This window comes from Canis lupus, chromosome 22 (genome assembly GCF_003254725.2).
Source record: "Canis lupus dingo isolate Sandy chromosome 22, ASM325472v2, whole genome shotgun sequence".
NCBI lineage: Eukaryota > Metazoa > Chordata > Mammalia > Carnivora > Canidae > Canis > Canis lupus.
Genome location: NC_064264.1, coordinates 60,209,975 through 60,234,908, shown reverse-complemented (window position 1 = coordinate 60,234,908; position 24,934 = coordinate 60,209,975). Strand labels below are relative to the sequence as shown.

General features: G+C 49.3%; 2 long non-coding RNA genes across 2 annotated transcripts; both read left to right on the top strand.

Annotated features, from left to right (window-relative positions):
- Positions 1 to 33: 33 nt before the first annotated feature.
- On the top strand, positions 34 to 16,479 carry LOC112655952 (uncharacterized). Its single transcript, XR_003133983.1, has 3 exons — positions 34 to 370; positions 12,817 to 12,993; positions 16,064 to 16,479. It is a non-coding gene; the product is annotated as an uncharacterized LOC112655952 (long non-coding RNA).
- Positions 16,480 to 19,482: 3,003 nt separating this feature from the next.
- Positions 19,483 to 24,250, top strand: LOC112656101 (uncharacterized). The gene is made up of 3 exons (XR_003134117.3): positions 19,483 to 20,036; positions 20,376 to 20,482; positions 23,833 to 24,250. It is a non-coding gene; the product is annotated as an uncharacterized LOC112656101 (long non-coding RNA).
- The last annotated feature ends 684 nt before the right edge of the window (positions 24,251 to 24,934 follow it).

The following is a 24,934-nucleotide window of genomic DNA, read 5'->3' as shown; positions in this document are numbered from 1 at the left end:
GGGGGACCTGTGACATCACTGCAGGAAGTGAGCCAGGTCCTGCCCTCCTTGTGGGGGGTCGTGTCCCGGGACCTGTGACTGAGAAGAAGCCAGGAGGCTGGCTGGGGCATTAGGGTAACAGAGACCTCCTTAGCTGGTCCCCCTGGGTCAGTGCACTTGTGCGGACAAGGGAGAGGTCCTGGGCAGATGGTCCTGGACACAAGAGAACAATTATGCCTCCTAAAACCTGGTAATTGTTGTGCCCAAGATTGCGAATCCGAGAAACCACCAAGGAGCCGACACCGATGCAAACACACGAGGGTTTATTTACAAGCTCGAGCTTGGGTCCAAGTGCACCCGACAGAGCGGAGCAGGGACTTGGACCCCCGAGGTGGGTTTCAGCTTAGTTTTAAGGGCTGGTCTCCAGGACCTCCAGAAGGGGCGGAGGAATTTCTCAAGTTCTGTTTACATTTTGATATGGGGCCTTCAAGGGCACTGAGCTCTGTTCTCATTCTAATAGGGGTTTCCTGCCCTTGGCCTGGGCTCTGTTCTTATTCTAATAGGGGGCTTTCTAGGGCCTTAAGCTGTAAGCTGTTTTCTTCCTGTAACTGAAGTAAGGTAAATTTCAGCTCTTATTCCCAGGGCCATGGGATGGCTGGACGTGTGCTAACGCTGAGCTTAAAGTGGAAGGGCCTTAATTTTCTCGGCCTCCACAGTTATGACTCTAAGATGCCTGGTCCACCAGGCATTTCTTGGTGTTTTAATTTTTTTATTGCCGATATGAGGACATACTGCAGCTGTTTGCTGTTTTCTTACTGATGGATGTAGCGGGGCCATCTACCTGGAGGAGTGACTGTGGAGGACACTGCAAATGTCCGCAGGGTCCGTCGGACATACTAAGCACAGTTTACATTTACAGGTGGCACAGTGGACTTTGTGTCCCCCTTGAGTTCATGAGTGGTTAATGGTCCAATGACATGTAGACCAGTGGTCTGGACTTTTGCTATTCAGATCTGGTCCTTGCTCCAGCAGCCATAGCACAAGACAGGGAAAGCAGAGAGAGTGTGGCACCACACGTGACAGTAGGACTCCTACCTGCCTTCAGAGGGGCCGTCCGGGTAGTTGGCAACAGCCCCTACAACAATCGGCCCCAAATGGCCTAGACCCATCAATAACTGCTGATTCTCTTCATTTTTGCCCTCTCTCCCTCTACATACCCACCGAGGGAAAGCTGTGGTGCTCATGGAAGGAAGTTCTTAGTACTTCCCCATAAGGATGAGGGAAGCAAAGCTGGAGAGACCAACCTTGGGCAGGTGTGTCCTGACAGTCACTTAAAACAATGTACATTTATAATCTTATCAGTTCTGGATATGAGAAGTCCATATTGGGTCTCACCCGGCTGAAATCAGGGTGTCAGCAGCAATGTGTGCCTTCTGGGAGGGCTCTCTAGAATCTCTCTCCTTACCTCTTACAGCTTCCAGAATGTACCATATTCCTTGACTGTGGTCCCTCCCCTCTATCTTCAAGGCCCGTTCTATCTCTGGTTCTCCCTCTGCCACTTATGTAGACATTTGGGATTACACTGGGCTCTGTGATTGTTGATTTTATATACCAACTTGGCTGGGTCATGTTGCCTAGATTTATGGTCAAACATTATTCTGGGTGTTTCCATGAGAGTGTTTTTGATGAGATTTATGTTCAGATTGGTGGACTTGGAGTAAAGCAGATTGTTCTCCATAGTGGGGGTGGGCCTCATTCAAACAGTTGAAGGCCTGATTAAACCAAAAGAACTGACCTCTTCTAAGCAAGAGTGACCTCTTCCAGCAGATGGCATTCAGATGCAAACAACATCAGCTTCTGCAAGCTGCTATGCAGATTTGAGACTTGTCAGCCTCCACAATCATGTGAGTCAAGTCCTTAAAATAAATCCGTCTCTATACCACCTATTGGCTCTGTCTCTCTGGAGAACCTGAATACAGAATCATACGGATAATCCAGGGTAATCTCTCCATCTAAATTCAGATGATTAGCAATCTTAATTCCATCCACAACCATAGTTAGCCTCTGCCATATAATGCAAAATACGGGTTCGGGAGGTTATAGGCCTGGGCACACAGATACCTCTCTGGGGACCATTATTCCTCAGACAACAATATCATGTACTCATTTCTGTTTGAACTGCTTGTTTTTTTTTTTTTTTTAAACTGTTGAAGTTTGAGAGTTCTTTATATATTATTCTAAACATGAATACTTTGTTAGCTGTTCCATTTGTAAAACATTTCTCCTGGTCTGCAGCTCCAATCTTTCACCTTCTCTACAAGGTCTTATGTAGAGCAACATTTGTTTTTAATTTTGCTGAATCCAACATGTAGAGGCTGCATCTAGGCGACAGGGTTTGAGCAGTGGGAATCTGAGAGAGGCAGAAGGGCCCAGAGTAACCACCAGGCTGACACAAACAGACCCATTAAGTGACCCACCTGGAAAAAGCCATCAGCCCTAGCTGACCAATGGCTACCTACAACCAGACACTGTTCCTAAGTTTTACCAAAAAAGGGAAATTCCATAGGTTCCCATACTTCCTCAGTCCACCCCTTGACCTTATAACTAGAACATCTCGCCACTGCCTGTGGCACAGTCACTCCCTTGCTGCCCTGCCCGCCGCTCCCTTGTGGTGAACTCAATAAACCTCTAACACATTGTTCTGCCCTGGGGTGTTCCTTCTACCTCCTGCAAAGCCAGCCCTACCCCATCGGACACCTCCCAAAGCACTGATGTTTTCTCTCATCGGTTGGGCTCTTGCTGTCGTATCTCCTCACCCAAGCCTTAGGTCTTGAAAATTTCTCTTCTAAAAGTTTTACAATTTACGACTTATAATTATTGTCTATAGTCCATATAGGTTTTAGGATAATATTGTCTCTGTCGGAAGAAAAATTTTGCTGGGATTTTTTAAAATATTTTATTTATTTATGACAGATACAGAGAGAGAGAGGGAGAGACACAGGCAGAGGGAGAAGCAGGCTCCATGCACCGGGAGCCCAATGTGGGATTCGATCCCGGGTCTCCAGGATCACGCCCTGGGCCAAAGACAGGCGCCAGACCGCTGCGCCACCCAGGGATCCCGGGATTTTGATATGAATTGTGTTAAACCTATACGTCAGTTTGGGAGGACTTGTCAACTGTTTTTATCTGCACGAATTGATGTGATCATGTGACTCCATTAGCTTGCTGATATGGTCAGTCACAATGAGGGATACCTATTGTTTTACCTCTTTTTCCTCCACTGATTTTTTTCTGTCTATTCCATTCTGCTATTGAGTACATCTTTTGAGTTTTTTAAATCTTCATATTCAATGTTTTTTAGTCCTAAAATAGCCGTTTGGTTCTTTATAGTTTCTATTTATTTGCTGAAACCTTTCACGTCTTTGTTGAGACTTCCTATTTTTCATTTATGTCAATTCCTGTTGAAATATGTGTATGATCACCACTTTAAAATCCTTATCAGGTGATTCTAACATCTGTGTGACTTTGGTGTTGGCATCTGCTCTTGTCTTCCTCGTTGCATTTGAGACTTTCTGGGCTCCCGTGTGAAGAGTGGTCTTTGTCGACATCTGGCCAGTGTGTGAATCATGGTAGAAGACTCCAGGTCTCATTCGGACCTTGTCCTTTGTAGGCAGGCCTCTGATACTGCTCTGGCGCTGTCCTGGCAGCAACAGTCGGGGTGGGTTGGGGGTGTGGCGAGTGGAGTCCAGCTTCCTTGCTCAGCCTCCCATACCACTGCCCCAAAGGGTGAGTTTGGCAGTGGTACAGTAGCCCAGGGAGGGCACAGGGCAAGGCTCCCCACTCAACTTTTGCTGGTGGGCTGAGGACAGGGTGACATTTTTTTCCGTGGTATTTGGTTGGAGTAGAGCCATTACTGTGGAAATGTCTGTCGTATGAGGCTGCCTGTGTCCCTGTTGTTTGGCTGGAGGGAGCGAGCTTTTCTTGTCTGGGTCTGTGGGTATTTCTGTGTTGCCAGTGTCTCTACCTGGACCCCACTGGGATTCACGAGACAACCTGAGAAGCCAGGGGACTCACTGCCATGCTGTTCCACGGGCCCTGAGGACCCCTGCCCTCTGCCTTCTCTACAATCTTCTGGAGAATTCTCACGTTTATTTTACATATGATGTCAACAAGGTACATTGTGCTTAGTGAGAAGAACAGGAAAGACGATGGCTGCTCTTGCCTCCCCCAGAAGTCCACGCCTGCTCTCCTGGAAAAGCCTGGGGGTGGGGGCTGATGTCCAGCATGGCCCAGCCCCGCAGAGGTGGTGCGCATGGGTTCCCAGGCTGCCTTGCCTCCTAGTTGCCAGTGAGTTGCTGCTCACTGGCAGGCAACCTCAGACAAGTCACTCATACTGAGCCTCAGCTTCTGCGTGAGGACTTGTTCCCTCGAGGACTGGGTCATTTATTTGCTCCCAGTGCCTCACAGCCCCTGCTCACTGGGCTGTGTCCGTCCCCGGGGTCTCTTCTGCCCCACCTGGTGGTGCCCTTCCCTGTGCCTCCCTCAGTGCTCACTCTCATCCTCACCAATGTCTTGTCTCGGGGGGGCTCTGCTGTTTGCTGCTGCTTGGCTTCTGACAGGCATCTCTGGTCCCAGGGAGGACCGCATGCTAGCCAGATCTGGATGGGTGGGGTTGGCAGGATCTGGGGGTTCTGGTCAGGAAGAGGCGGCTTTGGCCACAGAATAAACCCCTGGTGTCACCAGCTCAGCGTCCTGCACAATGTGACAGCCCAGGAGGTCTGGGGTCTTCGGGACAGAGAGCCCAGGGGCTGGGGAGGGAGCTGTGCCAGGCACCGTTTTCCAATCTCTACTCCCAGAAAACTAGAGAGGGGAAAGTAGGATGTTTCCGTCCACTGTGAGGCCCTAGGCATGGCGGGAGCAGGTGACAGACAGTCCATATGCACGGTGCCAAAAGCCCTGATTAAAGATAGTTTTGGAAGGATATATATATATATATATATATAATCAATTGTTTCAAAAACAGAAGTGATGCTGGCTATTATAATGTAAACTGTTTTCTAAATGAAGGAATTAGAGGAATGTAATTGGAGAAGTATACAAACAGTGGTTAATACGCTGCTTCTCGCGAAGACATATTACAACGTATAATCTTCCTTTATGGGTGTATGCTGTCAGTGCTTAATCAGGCGTGTGAATGTATTCAGGTGTTAAAGCGTTTTATTAGCTGGGACGTGGCACCGTTATTTGCTGAGCTGTTTGTGTTACATTGTTGTTGGCTCTCTGAGCTTCCCTTCCTCTGTTCCTCTTTCTCTGGTCTCTGCAATCTGTGTAATTGTCTTCTTACTTTTGTCTTCCGAATGCTTTAAATAGAGTCCTGGGAACTATTAACTGTGTCAGAAGCACAGAGTTCTGGTGCTTTGCAGATTAACTATAGGGACTTGTGCTCATGAGGTGGCATCTACGTCTGGCATGGAGGCCACCGTGGGCTGTGCCAGTGGCCCTTCATCCCCTGGGCGGGCCCCTGGGAGGTGAGCGGGCAGGTCAGTCTCCTGCTGCTGAGCAGCCTGAGGCCTTGTCCATGCAGGCTCGGTCCCTGGGGGCACCCACATAACCTTGATGGGCTGAGATAGCTCTGCATCCTGAGGTGTCTCTGCAGGGAATCCCAAGGGTGGGCAGCGAAAGTGAAATGCCACCTCTTCTGAGGAAGCAACAGGGCAAGGTTTACCCAGGTAAGGGAATCCCTTAGAACACTTCTGTGTTCATTCATTCATTCATTCATTCATCCATTCATCCATCGTCCTTGTCTCCTCACAGAGTGTGTTTCCTGGTAGGATCGAGTTTCTTTCAGCTTCGGCTGCCGGCTTCAATGCCTGCTGTGAGCAAAGACTGACCTAGAACATCCAAGCCAATGTGTTCCCTGAGACCAACTCCATGGTTTCAGGTTCTGTTGAAGTCAGTCCATCTCTTGAATTCAAATAAGGAATCCAATATTGCTTTAAGATGTAGTTTGGTCAACATCAAATATGAGAGTCAGAATGCACTGTTGTTTGAGGATGGAATTGCTTTATAATTAAAATTGTGCTAGAAATGCTTATCCAGACGTTTTCCATGCAAAGCATGTTGCTGGGGAGCAGGACCTCTGCTCACTGAGCTTAAATGCAGGTCTTTAGTTTTTTCTTTTAAAAGAACATCAACTGGAGGAATGAACAGGGAGACAGCATAGAGGAGCCTGAAGATGTATGTACACCAGCGGTATGCTGCATGAGCACGGGCTTTCTCCGTCACAGCTGAGAGCGGGTGCTGGAGACGCACCTCTGGCATTTTTTTCGGGGCCGAGGGTGACTAGGCATTGAAATTGGAAATCCCAGGGGTGCCTGGGTGGCTCAGATGGTGAGGCATCTGCCTTCAGCTCAGATCATGATCTCAGAGTCCTTAGATCGAGCCCCGAGTCGGGCTCCCTGCTCAGCGAGGAGCCTGCTTCTCCCTTTCCCTCTCTCCCTTCCACTTGTGCTCTCTCTCTCAGATGAATAAATAAATCTTAAAAAAAGAAGAAGAAAAAAAAAAGTGGAAATCCTGCATGTCTAGATTACAGGACCATCTTTAAGATTCTAAAGTATGACTTCAAATAAAACCACTCTGTCCACACCCATGGCTCTACCAGCTGTGTATATCAGCTACAAAGAGTTTTTTTCTGATACTTGATCATTTTGGCTCCTCATTGCTGTGGCCGATAGAGGCGGGTAACAGCTTCTTCCTGGTGGACTTGTGAAATGGTGGTGACGGAGATAAATCAGAGAGAACCTAAAGGAACAGAGCTGAATGAAGCATGCTTTGGGCACCACACCACCCAGGGGCCTGCTCTTGAAAGGGGAGCGTGTTGGCTCCTGACAAAGAAGAGAAAATTGGCGCTACACCCCATAGTTAATGTGACAACACGCAGCTAATGAGCACTTAATGACCCCAGTCTGCTCGTTTTTTGTCACCCATTTGAGAATGTCACTTGTTTTATACTTAGCCCTCTGGTGCAGGATTAGCTTCGCGCTAAAGTGAATTAGTCAAGGTTCTTTAAAAAATCAGAACAAAAGTGCGAGAAAATGTGTACAGATAAGAAGAGACTGAACGTGTATACACTTGTTCAGATAGTATGTAATTAACTTAAAGCAACTTTTGGCTGAATGTGGGAACTGGCAGTAACATTCTACTTATATTTGGTAAGACCTTCACCTTTGCATGGAACATATCTTTTAGCCTGAAATCTTTCCTGGAGGAATATCAAAGGTCCTGCTCTTTGTCTGGGCACAGAAAGAACAGTTAAGGGCTTCTATGTGGAAGCAGCGGATCCCAGAATGGATTTATTTGTGACATTGTTGCATCTATACACTCACAAGGATTTATTTGTGATGTTGCAGCTACAGGCTCACACAGGATTTAGTTGTGACATCGTTGCATCTGCACACTCAGAGGATTTATTTGTGACATTGTTGCATCTGTACACTCACAAAGGATTTTTTTGTGACATTGTTGCATCTATACACTCAGAGGATTTATTTGTGATATTGTTGTATCTATACACTCAGCAAGATTTATTTGACATTGTTGCATCTATACACTCAGGAGGATTTATATGTGACATTGTGGCATCTATACAGTCAGAGGATTTATTTGTGACATTGTTGCATCTGTATACTCACAGGATTCATTTGTGACATTGTTGAATCTATATATTCAGAGGATTTATTTGTGACATTGTTGCATCTATACACTCAGGAGGACTCATTTGTGACATTGTTGCATCTATACACTCAGGAGGACTTATTTATGACATGGTTGCAACTATATGCTCATGCGCAGCTTCTCTTTTTTTCATTTAAACTCTGTTCTCCCTTTGTTTCCACTCTCTCCCCTTTTCTGTTTTTTACTTAGGTAAATGCATCCAAGGACTGTGAGAACCCAGAAAAGAGATAGAGCCTGTCGGTTTAAAAAAGTGCAAAGATCTCTTTCTGTCGTTCTAGTGTTCGAAGAAGGGGGTCAACTTAGCAAACAAGTTCGCTCTCACTGCTGTCACATTTTGCAGAAAAGAGTGAAAAGTATTTTTTCTCATTTGCTGACTTTTTAAAGATGACATTGGAGCCTTGAGATGAGAGCTGGGTCTGTTTCCTTACGCACTGGAATCACACATCCCTAGCAGCCACTCACCCAAGTTTGTGCTTCTTTGTAAGTAAGAACTCACGTTTCTTATAACAATGCAGAATAAATAGCAGTCAACGTGCTTGGGAATCAGAAGAGCAGGTGGAAGTAAAATGGTTCTCTTTTGACTTGTCAGTGTTCAGAATAGAATTGTAGTACTGAGATCTTGACCACTGTGGAAATTCAACTGGGGATCTGCAGTTCACAGAACCAACCATAGATGTCGACACAGTACGCAGCTCCTTAAAACCATGAAGGCACAAACTGTTTTCTTATTGGCTCAGGTGGCTGAATTTTTACCATTAGAGAGTTGTTCCTTTGCTTAAAATATTATGCTCTTGGGGTACCATTTAAAAGGTAAACACTTTTGGAAGGGATAATGTTAATAACTTAGCGGCCACTGATCCCCAAACACTAATTAATTTAGGAAATGGCTTCACTAAATGTGATAAAGCATGGCAGGTCTGCAGGCACAGGACCAGAGTGGACCAGTGCCTACTTGCTGCGCTCTGCTGAGGAAGCTCCAGGGCTCTGGGAGAGGTCATCTGGAGGCAGGAAGGACCGGCTCCCGAAAGTTAGCCTCCACTCAATTCTAAATGTACCTGTGGGGCTTTCTTGTATCTCCTCCTGTTTAATTGACAAAATGGTGCACTAAAAATTCACACAACCATGAACATGGAGTTCTGTGGTCATATCATCTCAGCCGGGAAGTGAGAAGAGGGAAGAGGCAGAGAGGCTGTGGCAAGGGTCCCACCTCTGTCGGTTTGAAACTGAACACTTAGAATTCTGAATTTTCTACTTTTCTTGTGGAGCATCTCTCAGGGGTGAATGGGCCAGCCTCGTAATTCCATTTTAATAGATCCTGTCAGTAATGTCTGCTCATAAAAGTTCCTTTTTACATTAGCGTACTGGACCCTGGAAGCAGGGTTGCTCTGGAGTCTCCAGGTGGCCCAGAGTTCAATGCAAAGTTGTTTTGCACAAAGACATCTGCAAAAATAATTGGCCTTTCCGTTTTGATTTCCTTTTTATTGATTTATGTTAGGGACATTTAATTCCAAACCTGGGAGATGGCTGACATGGTCATTCGATTGAGGCTTTGTAGTGAAGAAACCATTAAGAAAGTGGAAGGGAGGGTCATACAATCTCCACTGGGCTGAGGAATCGGGGCTAATTTTTTTTTTTTTCTGATGGGGGCTAATTTTATTCTGAGATCAAACTCGTGCCAACCCTGAGCAGGTCACAGGCCAGTGCTGCTGCTGGAGGGTAGAGACCCTGATGGCGACAGGCTCAGGATAACACGTGCCAAGCCTTGGCTCAAGCAGCAACCACACAACTTGGACGTGTAGCTGTGTGCTTGGGGGGCAAGGGGGGGGATGGGGACAACGAGTTTGGGTAACTCTCTCCTGAGACACTATCCTTACGTTGCAAGGCAAACAACATGTCTCTTCAAACTTTCATTTGAGATGATTGAGTCCAATTTTTCAAATGAATTTTGATCTAGAAAAGGATACTATTTCCCGAGCCTAGGAATCTGGGTGACCTGGCAGTTGTATGATGGACACTCTGCTTCCCATGGAGCCAGTACCAGGTCGTTTGGAGGAAGGACATCATGGGGAAAGGAGGCCACCCCCACCCCTGCCATGCTTACAGCTTCTCTAGCAGATGGCCAATTAAAGCACTCAGTGCATAGCCCCCCAAAGGAAAGAAAACTTTGACATAGCATAACAAAGAGGATATCTAAATTGATGAAAACCTAAACTATCTTCCAATTTTTTGTTAACTTGAAAGTTTTTAAATTTCATTTCACTTTGAGGGGAATGAAGCCTCATCAAAGTTTGGTCTTGTTATGGTTTTATTTTTTTTATTTTTTTATTTAAAAAAATTTTTTTTAATTTATTTATGATAGTTACAGAGAGAGAGAGAGGCAGAGACATAGGCAGAGGGAGAAGCAGGCTCCATGCACCAGGAGCCCGATGTGGGATTCGATCCCGGGTCTCCAGGATCGTGCCCTGGGCCAAAGGCAGGTGCTAAACCGCTGCGCCACCCAGGGATCCCTTGTTATGGTTTTAGATGCATTTCTCTGCTGTGCAAATTCCCTATCAGGACACCGTGTCAAGGGTGGCAGTTGCTAAGGGGCACATGCCACAGGAGGACTGGTTGGGCCACATGTACCAAGGGCCACCTGCAATTGATATCCCTTTGGAGAAGCTCCAAGTCACCAGGCCAGCTTTGGGGGACAGCTCCTTACACACCTGGGACCTGAGGCTGTCCTGCCTTCAGAGGGCCTGCCTCACCTCCAGGGTGCCTTGTTCTAGGTGCCGGCTCTCCTCCTAGCACATGGGAAAGGGGAGGAAGGAAGACAGGGAGGGAAGGGGAGTCGGGAGGCAATGGAGCAGGGAGTGGGTAGGAACCACCGGAGATGGCGACTGGGTCCTGAGCTCACTGCAGTGGGCATGGAGGGGCTGGCAGAGCCACAGTGGCACAGGCGACCCCCACCCACAGTTTCCTTTCCTTCTTTCCCTGCCTGCACCTGCCTGATGATTCCTCTCCCATTACATTAACCTAGACTGACACAAGAGAGTATGTACTTCAGGTAGAAACAGCGTCAGCCTCTGGAACACCTCCAATCTGGTCCCATAGGCCAAGGCAAGGGCCTGCATCCCTGCACCCGCCTTCACCTCCCGGCAGAGCCCTGACGGCCTCCTCCTACTCTTTGCCCCGCTAGCATCCTGCACCCCAGCACCCCGGCACCTCCCCGCAGAGCTCTGGCCCTCCTTGCCTGGCTCCGCACACCCCCTGCAGCACTCTGCACCTCTTTACAACTGCTCACTATGGGAGAGGCTGCCTGTGTTTAGGAGACGGACTGCCAAGTTCAGATGGTCTGTGACCTCAGGCAAGAGCCTGGGCTCCTCAAGCCTCAACTTCCCCATCTGTTCAGTGAAGCTGATGCCTCCAGCCCCAGTCAGGGTGCAGATTAGAGGAGGGTTAATTGAAGAGTCACATAGGTCTCGCCTTCCTGTCGGAATAGAAACTCTCAGGTTCAGAGAGCATTTCAAACGACTTTCTGATGTTTTGTAACCACTCCGTCCCACTCAAATCTCACTGGAAACATGTCTTCTCTACCCCAGTCACCCTGTTCTTTCCCTCTCGTCTTTATTTTATCTTGCTGCCCAATGACTTGACTTCTGAAAGTGTTTAAGATTTTCTCTTCACCTGACAACTGGGTCTGGGAGCCACCTCATTGTGCCATTAAATTCTGATCCCTGGGCAAGGTCCCTGGGCTCTTCGTGAGCGTCTGAGAGAGAAAGTCGATGGAAGTTTCTGAGGTGAAGTATCCTCAAGAGGGGAGGCTGATAAGAATAACTGAAATAACTTTGTTATCCTTTGGCTGAAAACAATGAATGTTTTGGGGGTTAAGCGACGAGATCGATGCCTCCTTTCAGAGAGCCGGTCGTCCTCCCCGAGCCGTCTTCTTGAAGGCCTGATGGGCGCTGCGTTCCAAGGACGAGAGCCACCAGGCTTGGCTCTGCTTTGAGGCCTCCAAGAGCTATTTGTTCTAAAAATGCTGCAGCTTGTATTAAAAGTCAAAGTTCTAGCTATTTACTGTCTTTGTGTGGTCAGGTCAGAATACAAAATCTTGACGGCTTTATTAAGCTAGCAGCTCCTCCATGTGAGTATTAACAAACTGTAGATGGCCTTCTTGCTTTATCCAAGGGTTATTTATTTATTTGTCATAGAAAGCCTGTGTGTTTTCATTGAGGGAGTAGAGAGCTGCCTCACTGGACACACAATCTATTAGCTAGTAATTGGACTGTGCCACGAAGCAGGGCTCTCGGGTGACTGTGTCCACCTGCACCAACAATTAATCTCTGTTTACCTGGAACGGAAGTCACCCCGACGACTCACCCACACGCCCGAAAAGCGGTATCATGTTTCAAAATTAATAAAAAACTATTACGTTATAAAATTAATACAAATACAGTGTAATAAAAGGAAATTGGTTTATACTTGCTTTTACATATTTCCAAATGCAAGTTGCTGGGCACGATGAAGGAGGCAACCCTCGCCCCACTTTAAATGAACCTGTGAGTTCATGGGAAGGGACGCATATTTTGCTGGGTGTTGTTAACACCTGATGGCTGATATTTGATGTGAGGGCTCATGAGTATATTTGTGTTCACATTACATCTATAGAGAGCAGGTCCCTAGAGGTGCACACTGAATCCACAGACATGTCCTGCTGGCACATGGGGCACAGGGCTGCCGGGTGCCCGGGGTGATTGTCCAGGCTTAATGAATGTCTGAATAAAAACTACCATCTTTCCCAGATTTACAAAATACTGCATGGGTAGACACCCTTCGGGCTTCCCCGTGATGGATGTTCCCTGAAAGGTCCTCCACCCACTGCCCTCCCACAGGAGTCCTCGTGCCCCTGCCCCCAGGAGGCCTCATGCCTTCGCACCCCCACTGCCCCACGGTACTGTATGGTATTGTGACCAATGCAGCAGGAGCTCCCCTGACCTCTGGCACTTACTACTTCATGTTCCCAAGGTAGTTTGCAATGGCCGTGGGGTTTTGAGCTATTATAACTAATTTTTGAACAATAATACATGAGATTTGAGTAACTCAATGTATTTCCTGGACATGAAGGGATAGGCCAAGAGAGACAGTGAGGACGAGAGAGTGCCCAGCCCTCCTGCAACCCCAGCACAGGCCCAGACGAGCCAGGAGGGTGCCTTCCAACAACTGCAGCATCAGGTCCCTCCTGATGCCAAGTGGGGAATCCCGAGAGCCCCCAGCTAAGCCTGTCATCCCAGGACTGTGGAGGTAATGGTATCTTGTTGTTTCCAAGCTGAAATGTTTGGGGTGCTTTGCTGGACTGAGTGTAAGGTTTGTGATGAAGGCATGGTATAAACAGTACGGCCAACATGAGGAAATAGTGTTTGTAGGGGCTCATCCACCTGGAGTAGGTGACCTGAACCCTGCGCACACCACAAGAGCTGCTAGAACCATCCACAACCATCTACAACCAGGCACAACTAGCCATGTGCTCAACCACATACAGCCATCTACAGCCAGGCACCAGCATTGCAACCATGCACAAGCACCACCACCCGGGGAAAACACGTGCACACGGCTATGGATTGCACGCTGCTAGCAAGCCAAGGACAAGCATGCCATCCCCTGCGATACACGGGAGATGGTTTCAGACAATAACAGTGTTTAACTATGTTCTAGAATGTAAGTGCTGGAAGAGGTTTTCTGGAGCTCCTCATTTACAGAGGTAAAGACTGAGGCTGTTTCGGCCCTCATGGCCTGTTGCCTCCCAGCCTGCTGGCAGCGGAATGGGAGCTGAGGTGCTGCTCCTCCCCCTGGATGGTGAGTCTCACGGGATGACCAGGGCAAGATGTTGCTGCTCCTGCTGGTTGAGCGGGCCCATCCTGAGGGCCAGAGCCATGGTGCGAAGGTGCGCACAGACCACACATGGCAGCCATCTGGTAGAGCCTGGGCCCCAGTCTCAGGAGCTCCGCGAAGCCAGCAGTACACATGGCCAGGGGATGAGGGCTCAGGTGTGGCTCCTTGGGTCCTGCAGGACTCGGGGGACAGAGTGAGTCAGTTCATGGGGAAGGTTGTAGGACACCTGAGCCCACAGGAGGGAGCATCAGGTCCAAAGCAAGGCACAAAGATTTTACTTAATAAAATTCAGACTTCCTCTAACATGTCTTCTCCAGGGGCCCAAGGAGAATGTTGTCTGGTGTCCTGAGTTCAGCAATGTTTGGAAGATAGAACCAGACCTAGGGCATGCGTTATAGAGCAAACAACCCAAATCCTACTCATCTTACAAGACTAGCTCAGACATGCACTTTTTGGTGAAGACTTTCTTGACCTATACAGACAGAAGTGACTATTCCATTCTCTGTTCATTAAAAACCAAGACCATGATGTGTGTATTGTGGTGTATATGCTAATGAGGTGAGCACACAGGTGCGGCCTCTGAGCATCAGAGTCCCCAGGTGAGCCTGGGCCCCACATCCCTGCCTCATGGCAGACCTGCCTGGTCGGCGTCTTGGCGGTGGTGGCCAGGGAATCCACACCACTGGCAAGCTGTCAGGCTTGTGAGGACCTCAGCCCACAGGACATCTCTGTTGTTCTCGGGCAGCACAGAGAAAGATGCCGATGACGTCCTGAGACTCTGCTCCTTGACAGCAGGGTGATGTCCTGGACTCTGCACCTGGTACAATTCCCAGGGGCCCTGGCTCACACAGGTTAGTCTTTGCACAGCTCTGTGCTCCATCAGATGAGAAGGGGGCTGTGTTCTCAGGGTCCTCTGGAGACTGTGCATGTGAAAATCCAACTGAGGATCACTCCTCCAGAGGAGAGGCCATTTAAAAAGCCGGGATGATGTATTCTGGCCTTAATTCCCTTAATTTCCCCTTGGCTGTCCTAGAATTCCACAGTGGGTGTGGCTCACTTTTTTGTTAGCTCTGTCTGAGTTTAATTTGATTGTTTAAAAATCAGGCCCAGAATTCTCAGTACCTACCACCTCCCTCTTGCTGCTGCCAGTGGACAGCTGACCGTCACCTCCGGCCGAGTGCCCTGTGGGCCTGACCACTGCGTCTCAAACTCCTGCTCAGAGGTGCATCCTTAGATGCTGATGGGTGCTGGCTCTGACACGGAGGCCCAGCAAGGTACTCAGGTGCCACTTCTGACCAGCTGGCAGGCAGAGTGAAGGCCTGGGCCATGCTTTGAAGGACAGCGTACTAACACTCCCTGAGTTTGCTCTGCTGAAGCCCACCTGGGAGCATAAGACTTTGGAAAGACACACGAAGATGAGAATTGCTGGCAGGGAGACAGTTTGGTGGCCCCTACACTAGGTGTTTGGGACAGGTCAGGGTGCCAGGGGGCCCCAGTGAGGCATTAGAGCAGGTGATGGCAGTGGAGGGAGGTGCTGCTGTGTACCCTGCAAGCCTAGGGTTCAGGGAAGGGACGGCTCCATGTCATCAGGCCTGACTTTTTTTTTTTTTTAAGATTTTATTTATTTATTTGAGAGAGAGAGAGAGAGACAGAGAGAGACAGAGAGAGACAGAGAGAGACAGAGAGATCATGAGCAGGGGTGAGAGGCAGAGGGAGAAGCAGGCTCCCAGCTGAGCAGGGAGCTGGATACAGGACTCTATCCCAGGACCCTGAGATCATGACCTGAGCCAAGTCAGATGCTTGACCCACTGAGCCACCTACCTAGGGATCCCAGGCCTGATCTTTTGAGAGAGGCTCCAAAGTGGGATTTTTAGGTAGAATCTGTGATTTTTAAGTACTCAGTGCCAGGGAAAACAAGACCTCATGGGCTGAGAAGATTCGCAATCCTTGGGCGTTGCTGGTGAGCAGTCTCTGCAGGCAGACCCCAGAGAACCGGAGGAGCCTGCAGGCCTGTCCCACCGGAGGAGCAGCAGCAGAGAGGTGGGGAGGGGCGGGGAGGGGAAGGGCCGGGAGGACAGGAAGGCCAAGCAGCGTCCACTCCCCCCCGCCACCAGCATGCCCGTGTCTGCCGCTGCCACTTGTGTGGAGCCAGCAGCCGGGCAGGGCTGGGCTTTTCTCTGCGTCAACAGGCCTCACGACTGGCGACCTCAGTTTGCAAGGCGCTCTTCCGTCAGAGAGTTGGAACAATGTCTATTTACATAGCTTAAACTTTTAGGGTCCAATTTAACAAAAGGAGGAATCCAGCCTCCCAAAAGGAAATTTGGGATTTCAGAATTTATTTCTTGCTTCCTGCCTGAATGGCAGGTGACAGGTACATAGACTGTTTTCCCGAATTTCATGTTTTAGGTGAATAATTCATATTCTTTCATGATCATATTCGTAAGTTACTGAAACGGCCAACATTCCGACATTTTTCCTCAAGGTCCTTGGAGATCACCAGACTTAAAGCTGCAATTACACTACGTAAGATACGATGGCAGTTGGTCCTCGCTTGTCCCCTCGGGGGAGACGCGGTGCTGCAGGCCAGCAGAGGGGCCCCAGGACGCACCTGCCAGAGCCGCACGAGGTCCCCCGCGCTGCCGGCCATGGAGGAGCAGAGGCACAGCAGGCTTGGCGGCCGCCCTGTGACTCAGGGAAGACCATGTCCTCCTCTAACACATCCAGGAAAAGATAATTATGTTCTGTAAAGAGAAAACACACCAATATAGGGGTCAGTTATTTTAAAAATTCCTAGTTTTGTAACATCAGGAACCGAGTGGTACCTGTTATACTATAATTACATCCACTGGCGCTGTTTTGCATTCCTTCCATTTGAGTAAGAACCAAAGAATGCTTTTTACTGTGTCAACACATTTTAAATAATGACATATTACCTTTAATTCCCCATTTGAATTTAGAGTTTTCTTTTGATCAACATTCATTTGTCAGTTATTTCTACATGCAACTTTCACTAAAATATACAGCAGATTCTAAAATAGCTTCACAGCCCCGGCTTAGCTGTCACCACGTCACGCCTCTGTCAGTAATGGCCGGAAAATGCAGAGGGTTTGTCTCGGCATCTTATTTTTATTTATAAATTCCACTTCATCACTGCAACAAGACACCGCAGGTAGTGCATTTGTGTGGAATTCCTGCCTCCCTTTCAGGTTAAAGTCTCTGTGCCGTTAGCCGCGGAGTGCATGGCACCTCCCGATGTGTTCAATAATCACCCAGAAATGCACTGCACGCTGGGGCTTGTGGCTTCCATATATTTAGTGTGATCGTTTTAGGGGGACAAAAAAGGACTATAATGAAGATTGTGTGTGGAGAAAAAAAAAGCTCAAAATTTAACTACGAAATAATGTAATTACCCTTAGGGTCTTGAATGTTTGTTTTTAATATGCAGGAGAATTTAAGAAGTTCTTACATCCTGCTGCATAGGCTCGCTCTGGAAATGCTAAGCACCAGCTTTGAAAATGCGTTTTGACTTGTGGCATCTTAGAGACCTGGGGCTAATTTCTTAAAAGGGTTAAACTGGTGTGTTCCGCATAAAATTACCACCGTCATCCGATTCATTAGAGGAGTTTGTGGAGTTACAATATGTCTGTAATTTACAGCCTGCTCACTGACAACGCTCAGCGCTAACATATGCCTAATTTGCCAGGGTTATCTTGAGTCCCATTCATCTCCCCCGGAGACAGTGCGCCTCTGAGTCCATGCTTCCCCAACGAGGTACATGTGGTTTCGTATTCAGCGCCATCAATCACACCCCCGTCTCAGCATTCAGGTGATGCCTCTGGAGCCTCTGATGAGTAACGGCAGCGTCCCCCAGCATCTCCAGACAGACTGGCCAGCTGAGAGCCCGAGTTGCTCGGAGGCCCCAGGGGTGACCTGGGGAGGCCATGTGTCACCCCGGGGTGACACACTCTTGGCCTAGCCTGATGTCCTGGCACCACCAGGGCATTTCTGCCTGGTGGGGATGATGTCTCACCTACAGACTGTCCATGCAGAAGGGGCAGGGGTGCACTCTCCTGGTACAAGAGTCCCAGGTGTGTGGGGAGCGGGGGCTTTGCAAAGGCCTCTGCTGGGGACAGTTGACCTGAGCTCAGTGCCATGGCACCTACCTAGAACGCTGCTCTCCTGGCCGCTATGTTCTTGCGGAGCAGTGACCTTGCCAAACGTCTTGCAGAGCTTGTGGGTTGTGTGAGAACAACATAATGGACGACGTTGTTTAGCTCTTGCCATGTGCAGAGAACGCAGTGTCAGCACCCTGGGCACAAAGGAGTCTGCCACCTAGGTTCCAGCATGTGCCGGCACCTAGTGGCCCCAGACTGGTTGCGGGTGGGATCCCAGCCAGGGGGTGTGGGCCTGTGTTAGCTAAATGGCCAATGTTTAAACTACCTCCTCAAGCTTGTGAGTAACCAGAGGCAACGCAGCAGACAGAAGCAAGTAGTTCTAGTAAGTTCCAGAATCACTGATGGAAGGCAACTTGATTTAATGGAAGGTGTGCAGAAGACTGGCAACAACTGTCTGAAGGATGAGCCTGCAGGATTAGGTCTGGGGTCCAGGGAAGCAGCCCACGCTGGTGACGTGGTTGCGGGGGTCTTGGTGGGCTTGCGCACAGACCTCCGGGTGGTGGGCGGTGCCCTTCCTCGGCCCGCCCTTGCTCTTCTTCGGAGCCCTACTTCCTCTGCTCAGAGCTTGATTTCTTTCTGGATTCTATCATTAAACCTTTCTTGATAATGTCAGAAACTTGGCCTTGCATGGCTGCCCCGGGGCGCGGAGGGTGAGGTACCTGTGGTTCGTGGCGCTCCGAGTGTCCGCCCTGCAGGATGGAAACACTCCGGCAGCTTGTGTGGCGCTGCCACTGCAGGTGCTGCTCGCTTACAAATGGCTTCGTGGTCATCTTCGTGGTGTGTGCTTTTTACCACAGTTTAAAAAGGCCCCGACGCCGAGATCATCCCCTCACCAAGACTGTGGTCATAATGTCACCACAGTGACTCCAGAAAATAAGCAAACCGGCAGATCCCAGGGGCGGCCACAGGAAGCTCCCAGTTTGAAATGGAACCGGTTGCCCATTTTGTTCCCGTGCTGGGAGGAGCGAGTGTCGGATTTCCCCACTGGAAAGAAAAGCGCCTTGTTGGTGGCGATGGAAAAGTGTGGGTCTGGAGCAGGGCAGGAGGCCCCATGGAGAGCGGGAGGGGACTTCCTCCCAGGACTTGCAGATGTCGGAGGCATTTTAGATTTCTTTCTGTCACCCTTCCTGCCGCTCTTCTCAGCATCTCTGACGTGGGCATTGGGAAGGGGACAGTGCTGAGAACCGGTTTGGGGGAAGAAGCTCTGGTTTCTTACAGGGCTAATTAGGCAAGGTCACCGAGCTCCTTGTAGAGCCTGTCACGTGATGCATCAGCGGTACTTGAACAAATCGCTTCATTATCTTTAGGGAGATTGTAAGGAGGCTCGCCCACCTGCAGCGCTTGCTCTGGGTGCAACGGCCCTGGGAGCTTCTTTTGGTTCACAGAGGCCATCGGCACAGTCCCGACCTTCAGATCAGCTTGTCCCTGGAGAACTGAGTCAACATCAGGATCCTGAGCACAGGCAGCAGCGTCCGCCTGTGCTTGTCCATGCGTGCATGCTCGTTTGTAGGGGGACAGAAGTCCTGAGGAGTCCTGGGTCCTCAATGAGACCCCCCATTCAGGAGTCTCGTTGCTAGAAGGGAAGGGAGTGAAAAGAGAGTGCATGTGTGTCTCATCTGGACTCACGTTTTGGAAGTCTGAGCTGGGAGAAAGAAAAAAAAAAAGGAAAGAAAAGAAAAAAGGAATGTTTTGCAGGCAGCCTCTGTGGCAATAGAGGTCCCATGGCTTCTGGAACTTAAACTAGAGGAATTTTAGTAAAATATGTAAAATAAAATGTACATTTAGCCAGAAGGGAAACTACGGCGTGCCACACGGGAGAAAGGAATCATTTAGAAAATGCATGTCTCTTAACCGCGTGCTCTGAGAAATGGGACCATGGATGCGCAGTGATGAGCAGGAAGAGCTTTGCTAGAGGAACAGACTCAGGTGGTCATGGAGGCCAAGCCCCAGCACCTGCCATCTGCAAGCTGCAGCCCTAGGGCCGCCGGGGGCCAGGGGAGGTCCCGGTCCAAACCTGAGGGCCGGAAAACCAGAGGTGCCGATGTCCAGGGCCAGGAGGAGACGGGTGTCCCACCCAAGGTGGAGCCCAGATGCCCTTCCTCTGCCTGTTCATTCCTTAGGGTCTCCCATGGACTGGACGGGGTCACCTGAGTGAGGACATCTCCTCATTCAGCCTAGCAATGCGGATGCTTGCCTCTTCCAGAAACTCCCTTGAAGATGCACCAGCCCGCTGGTACCTCTGAGCCCAGCCAAGCTGACACATAAAATCAATCATCACAGGTATAGATAATAGTTACTTGTTTATTTGTATCTGTTTCTCCCCCACGTGCACACACATGTGCACACATGTACACAGTACACAATCCACATTCATGTGCACACATGTATACACATGCACCCACACATACACACACTCACACGCATATGTGTGCACACACGCACTCATGCACATGCACACACATGTATACACATGCACACACATACACACACACGGGTTGGTAGCAGCAGGGGACCCACGGTGCTGGGAACGGTTGGGTCTGCTGACACTGTTTCCTGGTCAGTTTGGAGAGCCCAGCGCTGTGTTAGTTCCCTCACATGTATTGTCTCTGACCTACGCAGCAATCCCACAGCAGGATCTCACAGACGAGGATGAGGCCGCGCTGCAGAGATGTGAAGTGACTTGTCTAGGAGTTGTGACACTGCCGCAGTGGAGGAAGCTCAATGAGGTGGGCCCCAGGCTCTCGTGGCAGTGCTTCCCCCTCCAGCCGTTGCTGGCACTTCCCCACAGCTGGCTCTCCTCCCTGCGACGCTGATGGTGGCAGCAAGGGGTGGCCCTCTGCAGGGGTACATGGTGAAGGGCTGCCTCACCAGCCCCCTGCTGGGGTCTGTCAGTGACCAGCCACTGGGGTAGAGATAGGGTTGCCCAACACAAAGTTCCTAGACACCAGGGTTCAGGATCTGGCTGGTTGGTGAGGGAGTTGGCGATTGGGGAGGCCCCATAGCCCCCACGTCCTGTTGTAGGCAGATGGCCCCTGAGTCCAGTGTGGTAACATGGTTGGCAAGGAGGCCAGTGGTGGGGACCAGCCTGAAGCCAGAGAGAGACCAGACAACCTAGCCAGAGCAGAAGCCATAGGATCACAGAGAAATGGTTTAAAAAGCAGAAGCTATTGTGGAGACTGAATCTACACTCAGGTACTGACCTGGTCAGGAGACAGGGAGAGGGAAGGGCAGGTATGTTTTGGAGGCTCCCAGGCTGGGGTCGTATGGGTCAGAAATCAGGCCAGAGGAGGGTGGCTCTTCCTGGAGGGCCAGTCTGGGACAACCTGGGTAAGCTGGCCTCTGGGGGAGCCATATCCTGGTGGGGCAGCCAGAGGCTTTGGGAGGAGGATTTCTGCCCCTGGTGCTGGATATTTCTTCCCCCAGACTCCAGAACTGTCTACATGTGTGCAGTGTGGGGAGGAAACTGGGTTAGGGTCCCGCTGGAGGTCTGAGGACAGAGGACAGCCTGGAGGGCCAGGGACGAGCTGCGCAGGTGCAGGCAGGTGCAGGGCAGGTGCAGGTGCAGGTGGGGCATCGGCCACTGGCCTGAGCAAAGCATGAGGCCCCCCCAACATGGACTCCCAAGCCGATTTCAGGCCATGTGCAAAGCTCTGTCCAGTGGCATAGTGGAGACACTCACGGATTAAAACCAGCTTCTTCCCTGGCCAGAACCATGTGGTGTTCACACAGTGGCCACTGATGACTGTGTGTCATGAGCCTGGTGGACAGGGCTTTGTACCAAATCAGAGGACTCAGTAATAAAAACAACAGGAGGGGTGCCTGGGTGGCTCAGGGGGTTAAGGGTCTGCCTTCGGCTCGGGTCATGATTCCAGGACTCCCTGCTCAGTGGGGAGCCTGCCTTTCCCTCTCCCTCTGCTGCTCCCCCCTGCTTGTGCTCTCTCTGTCTCTGTCTCAAATGAATAAATAAAATCTTAAAAAAATAAAAGTAACAGTAATAACGTAAAATGTCTCATCAGCAATTATGTATTGATTATACTTGGACATGGTAATATTTTGGATGTATTGGATTAAATAATGTATTCTCAAAAAAAAAATAAATAAAGCACCTTGTTTCTAATACAGAGGGAAACGTTTTTAGTTATGCCCTTATATCCCAGGGCTCAGGGGTCAGAGCTAGAATTCCACAATTCCAGGCTCCCTCTCAGAACCAGGGCAGTTTCTTTCAGGAATGACCATAGAGACCCTGCATGCTTTCCTCCGCGTCTGGGAGAGAACTCATTACAGAGCTTGGGATATAATATCAAGTTTGTCAGCTCCTCTGGCTCGATTAGGTTGGAAAGTATTCATTCTTTTAAGAATCAGATATAGTATATTTTTCTACAGCAAAAGTAAGACAAAATTTTAAGATGACATATACTCATTTGGAAAATACCACCAGCATTAGGTAGAGAGAAGGTAAATCACCGTATTTCTATTGCCAGAACCTAATGGTCAAATACCTGGTTGGAAAGAAAAAGGGTATTTTTATTTTATTTTTTATTTTTTTAAGATTTTATTAATTACTTGAGAAAGAGAGAGAGAGAGAATGAGAGAGAGAGAGAGAGAGAGAGAGATTGAGAACACAAGCAGGGGAAGAGGTGGAGGCAGAAGAAGCAGGCTCCTTGCTGAGCAGAGAGCCCAATGTGGGACTTGATCCCAGGACCCTGAGACCATGACTTGAGCTTAACCAACTGATCCCTGCAAAAGCCTGAGAAGGAGGGTATCTTAACAGCCTTTTCAGGTGAACATGGATTTTCTTTGATGCTACACAAAAATGTGACATGTGCTGGTTTCTTAAAAGAAATTGAGAACCACGTCAATGAACCATTCCTAATCTGTTACATTAAAGTCCATCACTCTGTCTTGCACTTTGCCTGGATCTTTTGCCCATTTTGCACAAGGCTACGGGGATCTCCAAGTGTTGACACATTTCCTCGTGCACTGTCAAAAAAGGCGCCATACATCAATGCACCATTGATCTCATCAGAAATGCCTTTAGGTTAAGAATCTGTCAAGCTCAGGGTCATAGATCCATTTTCTTCAATTTTTGCATAAAAGCTCAAATTTTACTGTTGACAAATACTCTCAGCTACTTTCCTTAAAGGGACAGGCTCACACCGGGAAGATGACTCTGCCAAACAGCCATGTCTGAATGTCCAGCTGAACTGCCGGCCAGTCTTTGGAGAATGAGGGATGGTCCATGAAAAAGTGGCTAGTTTAGCTTGGAACTCAGACCCTGGCACCGTCACTTTATCCTCGTGGTAGCTATGGCTCTCGGTGTGTGGTGGAAGTGTGCTTCACGCACACTGCTGCTACTTTTATCACAGAGTATTAGACAAAAACCTTGACTCTGCATCAGATATGGAACTAGTGGAATCTGGTACAAAAGGAAAATGCAGGACCTTTGTTTTAAAAAAATCATTAAGAACTTCGAGATGGGGATCGCAGAGCATTCGGCCAGGTGCCGGTTCTTCTGTGCATGGAAACTGTGAGTCTGCACGGGTGTCTTGCTGAGGAGGCCAGCCTCGGGTTCTTGTGGGTTGAGACTGAATAAAATTAATACTTCTTACTGTCTCATTAAGCACATTTTAAGTGGAACTGGCATTTTCCTTGCCTTCTTCTGAGTGGGTGCTGGCAAGCACAGTGACACCAACATTACTGCCCTGGGTGTCACTGCCCTTGGTCACACTGATGCTCCCCAAATTGACCGGCCACTGTGTTTGGGCATCTGTGCAAATGTCCACGCAGTGAAAAGGCCAGGAGCATCTGAACATTGTTGTGGAAATAGCTCTGACCTCACTGACCCCCTGAGAAGGTGCTGGGACACCTGGAGTCCAATGGCCACACTCTGAGGATAGCCTGGGGTGGACCCCTGGGTCCCGGGGAGACAGAGAGACCTGCCAAGCGTGGTGTAAGTGAGGAACTGAAATACACAGGATAAAGGATTTCATTTTATTTGTTTTATTTTTATATTTTCTTCAGAATGCATATTTTTAAAAATTCATGCTACTTTATTTTACTTTATGTTTTCACGAAGGACCAAAGGGAGATGTGGCACCAACCTTCTCATCACTGCCCTCGGCTGCCATGAAATTCCCTGTGTGTCCCTCCCTGCCGGCCACTAAGCCCGGCGTGTAAGCCTCCAGGCTGTGCTGACGTTCTGCCCAAAGCAGCTTGCCTGCCTGGGCCCCTCCGTCTATACCAGGACGATTTCAACCACAAGTAGCAGGGAGGAGAGTGCGGGCTGCATGTGAACCTGCTGGATGGGACCTGGGGCAAAGAGGCAGGGCTCTGGAGGACCCCGCGGGGACCCAGAGCCTCCGGGAGCTGAAACTAGAGGGCCTCTTCCCAGCAGCCGGGCACAGCCAGTCCCCTCTGAAGGCCACTTCAACGCAGCAGTGCAAACAAACCCTGCCCTCTGAGAAGGATGGTAGAGAGCCCCACCTCCCTGCAGAATGAAAGACTCTACATCTTTCACTTCTGCTTGAGCAGGGACAAGATTCATTAAAGAGATGATAAAAAAAAAAAAAAATCCCCATCCAATGCCTTTGACCAAGCAGCCCTCATGATAAAAGGCTGCATCATGTGTCACTCCCCAAGGGCTGGGGCCTGGTCTTGGCTCGGAGGCCGGCTGCTAAGTCTGCAGCGAGCACAGGCACTTAATTATTGGTAAATGTTCCTGCTCGGGGCTCCCTCTCTGGCAGCCTCACGCCAGCACCTGTGTGCTCAGACCTGGGCCCGGACGTCCCCACAGATGTCACGGCTCTTTTGTTGGTTTCCTATTACTGGCACTTAATAGGCAGGGGCTGGGGCAGCTTTGCTCCGCTCTGGGATGGACAGCAAACATTGTTCCCGCTGTGGGCAAAGGGTCAAATGGTTTCTCTCGGCTCTAAAGCCCCGCCAGATAATTGCTGGTAATTAGCAATTTTAATTACCAGGTGCGAGGGGTCGGGACCCCCTCTTGTAATTGGGTAGGCTGTTAACCGGTCATGTAGATGTGACCAGGGAGAGTATTTTACCAATATGCTCTGGGTCTTTTAAAGTTAATGAAAGTAAAGCAACTGAAATCACCAGTGGCAGCCTGGGATAAAAGTTGTGCCGTGAGTGGGTCTGAACATGGCCGAGTGCAAGCACTGACT